Source organism: Homalodisca vitripennis, chromosome 2 (assembly GCF_021130785.1).
Source record: "Homalodisca vitripennis isolate AUS2020 chromosome 2, UT_GWSS_2.1, whole genome shotgun sequence".
In the NCBI taxonomy this organism is placed as follows: domain Eukaryota; kingdom Metazoa; phylum Arthropoda; class Insecta; order Hemiptera; family Cicadellidae; genus Homalodisca; species Homalodisca vitripennis.
Window position 1 is genome coordinate 74603457 of NC_060208.1, and position 9448 is coordinate 74612904.

General features: G+C 34.7%; 1 pseudogene; it reads left to right on the forward strand.

Annotated features, from left to right (window-relative positions):
- Nucleotides 1–686: 686 nt before the first annotated feature.
- Nucleotides 687–3847, forward strand: LOC124355683 (annotated as a pseudogene).
- The last annotated feature ends 5601 nt before the right edge of the window (nucleotides 3848–9448 follow it).

Below are 9448 nucleotides of genomic sequence, written 5' to 3' on the forward strand. Positions count from 1 at the left end.
ATTCAGCGGAGCCTGTTATGCTCCTGGTGGTGTCACATACTCCTCGTTTCGTCCATAAAATATGAAACTTTTTAAAGTTAAAAGTATTAATATCTTATATTTAATTCTAATTACTGTCTTAACCCCTTGCACAGTAATGTAATACTGCCTGTTTTAATAATACGCTGCTAAAACAATCAACATCTAGTTAAAGTAACAACGTTTATAAAGCCTTGGTAAAGCACTTTATCATTTTTGAAATTTTTTCTAATAATTTTTATAATTGGCCTCCATACAAAATTCCAGTACACTATACTACTCCAGAAGATTATTCTATACTATATAAGAAATTTGTTTTTAAACTGTAGTCTAGAATGATATGGAGTACATCTTTAACATATAGATTACCTAGAAGCAATTGCAAATTATAGCTTTAAAATCAAATCTAACTTAGTCTGTACTAAATTTGAAAATATAACTTTACTTAGAATACGTTGCAAAATAATTTTATTTATTTCTAAGGTAAAAATATTACAAGAACTTTTAATACAGCTCTTACAAATGCCCTTGGTAAATTTCACAGGTACCTCCACATTGAGTAATGCCCCTGGTTTGGCAAGGAATCTCTTATTCCTGGCACGCGCCACATACGCCACTCGACCCATAGTATAAAACCCTCCGTCACTAATCAGTCAACATTCAGCATCATGGACTCCAAAGTGGTAAGTCACTAATGCAACTAGAAAAAAAATAAAACCTATTAATTCTGTGATACAGTCGTGTAGTGAGTGTATTACAACTTTAACGTGTTTGAACATTAGTTCGGGTGGACCGATACTTCTAGGTGTCAAACGAGGATTCAAGGATTTCCTCCTTTTAGGGGGCTATTTGATATGGTTCAAGTAATCTATTGTTAATTAATTGATATAAATGTTCAGAGTAACATTCGATAGTTACTCAAACTGGATACCTAACAGTATACAAACTTTCATAAAATGAATTCATTCATAGCTATGATCAGTAAAGTTTTGTCAATGAATACTGCTATAATGCTCTAGAATGCATCATGGTAGTTCTAGAATATATAGTTTATATCTATAAGTATTCTGTATATTTGGGTCTAACTGACCTGAATGACTATACAAATATAATATTAATTAGTGGAACTCAAGCCTCTATGTTTTTTTAATATATTTATCCAAGAAAAATTAAAGTAAATTGTATAAGTACTATTTAGATTCTTTGGCTACACAATCTTTGCTCTTTTCTTTAAAGTATCTCAACAACAATTTGTTCAAATATGAAAGTATTCCTGATTTTATGCTTTAGGCTGTCCATCCGTAAGATTTCCATACCTTACTGTACGTTTTGAAATGTTTTATTTTGTTGAAAGACATTTTATTTAATCTTAAATGATGTTAACTATTCGGAATTGTTAATATATAATATATATATATATATATATATATATATATATATATATATATATATATAAAATATATATATATTATATAATATTTTAACTTCAGACTTATACAATGTACTTGATATATTTTTAATTTACGCATACATAAGAATGTTGGAATGTACCAGTTACGTTGGAAATTGTGTCATTTATGAGAACCCACCTCCTCGATATAACCAATAACCATTTTAAATTTGGAAAATAACCAAAAAGTTTAAACGTTCTTAGGACTTATGAAAATGGTTCTTAAATATGTATGGGTGGTATATTCATAAGATATCTATCTCAGTCAAGATTAAACATCCGTTTTGTCGGAGCTCTTATCACCCTTGGAACTAAATGTATTCAAATTATACAATAAATTTATTCTATCTGAAATTTTCCTACACATTTGGGCTAAAATCAATGCATAAATAAAATTATCATGCTAGCTCTGCGTGAGATAGTATTTGTCTTATACTGTTACTTGTTTAATTTGTGGTTACAATAAGAATAGTTGCATCATTAATTAAAACTTAATTAATTAATTTAATATTTATAGCATTTGTTCTTGATTTTGAAATAAATTATTTCCAAAAGATTAGATAACCTATGATTTCTTTTAAACAGTACTAAATTATGCTTATTTATTATATCTTAAACCTATATGTATCGTTAATTTAAATAGGAGTAAAGTAATATAACTATTGAAAGTTTTTTCACAAATTATTCGCACGTTTAAAAATTATCGAACTAAACATTTATAAAATACATACATTTTAATAGACTTTCAAGCTTTGGTTTTAGTTCTTTGATGCTAGAGAACAAAATCTTTTTGGAAATTGAACGTAAAATACATAATTAAAGTTCCATTGTATTCTTGTTTAACTAATTTTGAGGACGTAATACCGCTAAGCTGAAACAAAGATTTAACAATAATATATTTAATTAGGTCAAGAGATGTGCTGTGAGATAAATTTAAATATTTCTGAACACTGAACTTCAAATAGTTCGAAGAATCAATATTTACGTAATATGTCGAATACATTCTTTCCATCGGTTCATCTACATTTTATCATCTTAAGCTTCTTATCAAATAACTTCTAGATTTACAAGGAGTGTTAAGTGATCATTAATTAAAATTGAGCTAGTAGTGATTACTGAGTTAATTAAGTAGCATTTGGTTGGCTGCAGCTTTGAAACGTTTTTATCGGCTTTTCCTCAAGCGGTATTGAATGAAATGGACACTTCCATTACCTTATTACCGTTTTTTACCAACGCTCAATTCCACTATACTGGATTATTTTGTTTATCTACGACGTTGCCATGCACCGGATAAGTTTCTATTATTTCAACTTTAGTTACTATCCTATATGTATTTACCTAGAATAGTAGTCCACGTTTAAAGCCGGTTACTGAAGGTAAATGCGATTTCAGGCATACAAATCTTGTATTGCATCGCTTTTGTGAAACTCGACAAAGATCACGATACGGCACAACATATCCATCTTTATTTTTTATACTGGATATATTCACATGGGATATATTATTAATAGCTATATGATTTTCCTTCCATATGAATGAGCTAATGAAAAATGTCCGGATAGAATGGGAGGTCATTATGAATCCTTTAACGAGATTTAGCGTTTAATGAGATGAATGTTGATTATTTTGAAGCATAAAGATCATCTGTGTTGAAGGATGGGCTGGGTACAAACTAACACTAATAATTTCAAGTAATTATAAATTGTAATAATATTAAATTATTGAAAAATTAAATAATAATAACATCATTACATTACATCAAAACCCGTTGTGACAATGACTACCTTAAATTGGGATTAATAATCTGAAGTTTATATTTTCAGTAAAATACTAGCGTTCTTTCTGGTTCTCATGTGAAACTCTCAAGTATGCCTGGACGTGAAGAACATGTCAAAATGTTCTGTAATCTACTAATGTTATAACTCTCGTGGATGTATTTTTTATAGTACATTAAGAACTGTTAGTTGTAAATCTTGCTCAATGTTCACATTACAGGTTAGATTTTATTCCTTCTTGTCAAGGAAAATGTATAAAAAATATTCTAGTATTGTTAACAAACTTCTTTTGTAACTTGAAAATGTTTGTTTCAGATCTTTCTTGCCATTCTTGTCGTGGCCAGCGCCACTGCCGCCCCTTCCGCCCTCCTCGCCAGCCCTGTAGCCTACGCCCCTGGGGTAGTGACAGCCTCTAGCTCCCAGGTGATAGCCCGTAACTACAATGGCGTAGCTCCCGTAGTCGCGGGCAGCCCCGTATGCTGCTGCTCCCTACGTGGCGTCTGCCGCCCCCTACTTCGCCGCTGCTCCCTACACCGCCCCATACATTGCCGCCCCATACGCCGCCCCATACGCAGCCCCTTACGCAGCCTCTTACGTGTGGTAGATCATTAACCACAATCAAGCTGTGTACAGTCAGTCATAATTAATAAATATTTTCATTTAGAAACTGAGTTTTGCCTGTTTTTTACATAAATAAATATTCTCTGCTAAATTCTCTGATAAAACATCTAGTAGCGTTTTATTGTTATAACATTAAAATAAGTCTTGATTTTGTATCCGTAAATTATTTAGCTTGTTTAATTCCTATATATACGTGTTTTGTATAATAATATTCTTATTCCGTGGACCTCGCAAATTGATAATAATAATATTTATTTATTAGCGGCTAAGGGGTTTTGAAATCGGAATTATTGTGTCAGCTAAACAGTCCAGTTTTGTGCTCCGAACACCTCAACATGGGTGGGTGTGATTCCCCTGGAACCCTAGGGTTACACTATTAGTTCACCATTATAATAAGATTGCGCACTGTAAGGGTAACGTGGTATATAGCTATCCAAATGCCGAGATCACCATTCAAGTTATTCCACGTTGCCACCAATGTCATGGAGAAGGCGTCCAACGCTTGAACTGTACGTCACGTGTAGGCTATGGCTTTATATCTTGTTGATTGGCTTTAGAGTAGTTACGATTGCTCGACACTGGAGGATATCGTGTCCTAAGTTTGATATAAGCTGTAAAGTGATAGCCAAATAGTTACTGTTATAGAAGTGGTACTTGTGTTTATGTTTGTTAGTGGTTTCTATGTTTTTGAATTGGCCTACACTTGCATTAATTTATGAATAGCCGAAACCAGGAATCTTTTTTTTCATATCGCATGGTTATTTGACGCACAATTTCGTCGTCCCAGACTCAAAAGTCAGTTAAGTTAGCTTAGCTGTAATATCTCGGCCACTAAGAGACATCAGCACTATAGTATTGCCAAGTAGGGATTGAGGCTGAATGACTAAGTAGTCGCCTCACTTGCACAAATCCCCAAACTCGCAAGCGCAGAGAATTGTGGGTAGCCAACCACCAGCCGCTTTCCATCCCGGGATATAAAACCGTTTATTTGCTTGTTACAATTAACAATGCATGGTAAACGTAATTTTTTTATTCTGAGATATGGAACATTCACACCACAATCCTACCACATTCAAACTTACAAAATATACACACCCTTAAGTCCCTTTTGTCCATATCCAACTGCATACCAGCGCCGGAGTCAGTCGTCGAATTAGGTGGTCCCCCTGGTAAGTGCCAGTAACTCGTCAACGGTGTAAAATGCGTTCAACGCTAGAAAGCGTTTCCGACCAGTTTTAGACACCTTGGGTGTAGGGGCGTTTTTTATAAAATCGGGCAATCTGTTGACGAATTGAACACCAGCCTGCGAAGGCAAGTGCTCATGCACTACCATTCTGTGTTTTCAAGTACGGTAGTTATCTCTCCTTCTTGTCTGATACCCATATATTCCCGGCCCGTATCATGCAGGCAGATTTAGACGTACAGTTCTTTCCAAAATGTAGAGTCTGCGCAAATTTTTAAATGCTGTCCTGACGACTCTCTGGAGTTCATCTTGGTGACCAAGCGAAGTACCTTTTTTGTAATCTGAACGCCCTCAGAAAAATCGTACATATTGTCAATGGGATTGTTCCATTGTGGGTGTGAGTATGTGTGGGAATGAAACTAGATTGGCCCAGCTGCACACCCTATTTGCTAATACTATAGCATTCTCCCACGCACCAGTAAGAAAAAGTCCTACTTACGTCCCTTTATAGTACCTACGTTTATATTACTGAGATAATAACCCGCGCTAAAGTATACGATCACATAATACATTTTACTGCCACTCTCCGCCACGAAAGGAATATCTGAGCTGTAACCTGATTTCAGTAACCTGTTAATACAGCTGGCTGCCAATACAACATGCTCTCAATACAGCAATTTGTCAATAAAAAAGCTTGCCTCTTAATGTATCAACTTGTCAATACAGAAGATTATTAATACAGCAGGTTTCAATACAACAGTACAACATTCGTATTTCCAACGTTCATTAATGACACATCCTACGATATAGATAATCAATTCACCTATTCTACATTTTCCTGTTAAAAATCCGATTCAGGTGTTATCAGTATATTCTTGCATTTACCATTTTCTATGTGATTCATAATACGTGTTATCGACATCCAACTCAGTTCCCACACAGTTACAATTGAAATATTAACATCCTGGTACCGTTCTTTATTTATAATTCGAATAATTGTATGTATTAAGTATGCAATTTTCACCACATTCAATATGATTTATTTATTGTGTTTAAAACAGGACTCGATTTTTCTACTGAACATATTTATACAAATACTTTTATTTATTTGGAAATTTCAGGTTTTTTAAGGTAAGCTTTTGCATTTTCTGGAAGGACACGAAAATTGGAAATTTGAGTATATTACAGTGTTGTACACTAATCTCATAAATTAAAGGTACTTATCGTGACAGCTAGGTGATTTATAATCACTGAAATTTTAAAGATATATTTATCAGAAGAAGAGAGTAAAACTTAAAACATTTAAAACTGTCCAGTGACGTGGTAGTGTATGGTTTTCTTCATCACACTAACATCGTAAAATTCCTGGATTTGAATCCTTATCATCCCGTTTAGACGGGCTCATCCTTAAACTTATACCGTGTATGGAGGATATCTTTTTAATTGAAAATGGTTGTGTTATTTCTTTCCTATTTATATTGGATGTCTTTCACATGCTGTATAATTTTTTAAATCTCCTTTATACGTTTTATCTATGTTTACTAAAATTTGCTACATAACATAAAGATAAAATTATTTGAACATTTCGTCCAATCTTTGACAGGAAATTTGACCCTGCATAAGATATATCTTATTGTATTAAGATTCTAGAATTCCAAGTGTCCACACTCTGAGTTATAAGTTCCTAACTTCAAAGTATGTTATCCTAATATACTCATAGAGGTATAAAATCAAATTAAATAGTATTAGTCTACGTACATTTCTTAATTTCAATATTGAGTACGAATTTTAAAATGTAGAATATTACTATTCTTATCAGCCTTATAGCATAATGACACCTGGTCACTTCTATCAAACAGGTTTATTACTAAAACCATTTTTTAATAACTTTAAGCTAAGTACTTCCCAACCCTCTAATACCAACGATTTAAATAGCTTATATTACGAACTGGGTGATTGCATTGAGTGGTAACGCCTTTTGGAAAAAGCTTGTAGGCTTATGGGGGTAGATACAAACCCCGCGATATTGAAGGACGGCCGAGTAATTTCAAATGCTATCAAGTGCGCTTTCTATTGACGGGTACTCTCAATTACTTTCCACAGCATTAGTGGTAAACTTATAAAATATAATTTGCATTATAAACTTTAAAACACTTCAAGGCAAACCTCTAAATGCCCACAATATCGAAAAATAGCTTAATAACATTGAACTTACTTTAACAATCGTTATCTTCATTTCTGACAACTATACACGTCTATTCAGCTTTCATTGCATAGTTCTGGAAGATCCAGGTGTCGTACTGTAGACAGTGTTAGACTCTGGCCTGTGTTGGACATATTGTAAGTTGTTTTATTAGCATTACAATATTATTTATCAGTACTGTACTTCCCTCCATCTTATTCTCTACGATCAAGTTCTAGCGCACGCCTATGCACTCTTATTTTCTTCGTATTAATAGAAAAGAAAAGCTAAAACAGCACAATATCAATAAGCACCGGTTTGTAAAGTTGTACTAATCTCTAAAACACGTGACGCTCGTTTTTCAATCAGACCATACAAAATTCCGCGTATGAGATATGAAAATGTGTGTAATCATCAAAACTAACAGGCATTATATTTCTATTCCATAGTTTCCACGTATTATTAACTAAATTAATTAATCCAATTTTTATCTCACAGAGTTGGAAATTCAGTTTAGTATTATATTTTACAATCCTTTGATACTGAATATACTACAACAAGAGCACCTAAAACGTGTTAAAAGTACACCTTTTGTTTCCATTGTGAGCCCTTTGCACGTTGATGGACATTAAACGTGGGAACATTGTACGGCCTCTAAATGTATAGAGCTGTGAAGTGATTCAATCTCCGATAGTAAAGCTTTCATGCCAATAGAGTGATGCAACCTTTCACTAAATTTTACTAAAACGCTTTATTCTCTACCCAGAATACTTAAATAGAATTATAGCCCGTGGAGTGGGTTTTGTTCCAAATATCGGTGCATTTTACTCTACGTGGTCGTTGAAAGTTTCTCACCGATATCTCTCTGCTCTTCTGATCTTTTATAGAGAGCTCTTCAACATGGCTGTACTAGAAGATCTAATATATGTCACATATAACTATCTTGAAGGAACACATTTTTTATCAGACTTAGTGTTAACATGTTTAGCTAACGCTGTTCTCTTAGAAAATTTTAGTGATTTTTGCATTAATAGAACAATTGAAAGAACTTAAAAAATTACAAGAGGCCAATAAATATTATTATTATAATTTTTGTTTCGATCTATTTTACTGTTGAGTAAACAATTAGCTTTTGCTACCACCTTCACATTGGCACTCCATTCTCCATCCTATTAGTGGCTCGTAGACGCATGCCTGTTGCTATCTTACCAGTTTCTCGTAGACTGATCTTATTCTCCATCCTATCAGTGACTCGTACGAGTATACTCATTCCAACTGCCGTCTTACCAGTTCCTCGAAGACTGATCTCATTGCCCATCCTGTCAGTGACTCGTAGACTCATACCAGCTGCCGTCTTACCAGTTTCTCGTAAACCGATCTCATCGTCTATCCTATCGGTGACTCGTAGACATCGCAGCTGACGTCTTACCAGTTTCTCGTAAACCGATCTCATTGTCTATCATATCGGTGACTCGTAGACATCGCAGCTGACGTCTACCAGTTTCTCGTAAACCGATCTCATTGTCTATCTTATCGGTGACTCGTAGACATCGCAGCTGACGTCTACCAGTTTCTCGTAAACCGATCTCATTGTCTATCCTATCGGTGACTCGTAGACATCGCAGCTGACGTCTTACCAGTTTCTCGTAAACCGATGTCATTGTCTATCCTATCGGTGACTCGTAGACATCGCAGCTGACGTCTTACCAGTTTCTCGTAAACCGATCTCATTGTCTATCCTATCGGTGACTCGTAGACATCGCAGCTGACGTCTTACCAGTTTCTCGTAAACCGATCTCATTGTCTATCCTATCGGTGACTCGTAGACATCGCAGCTGACGTCTTTCCAGTTTCTCGTAAACCGATCTCATTGTCTATCCTATCGGTGACTCGTAGACGTCGCAGCTGCCGTCTTACCAGTTTCTCGTAAGCCGATCTCATTGTCTATCCTATCGGTGACTCGTAGACATCGCAGCTAACGTCTTACCAGTTTCTTGTAAACTGATCTTATTGTCTATCCTATCAGTGCCTCATAGATTCATCCTAGCTGCCGTCCTTCCAGTTTCTTGTAAACTGATCTCGTTGTCTATCCTATCTATGTATACTTATACATCCCAGACGACGTCTTACCATAGTGAAATTTTCATTAATTTTTCTCTCAAGTATCACAATTGAGACATATGTTTGAAACGCAGTGAAATTGCACTTAATATTGGAAG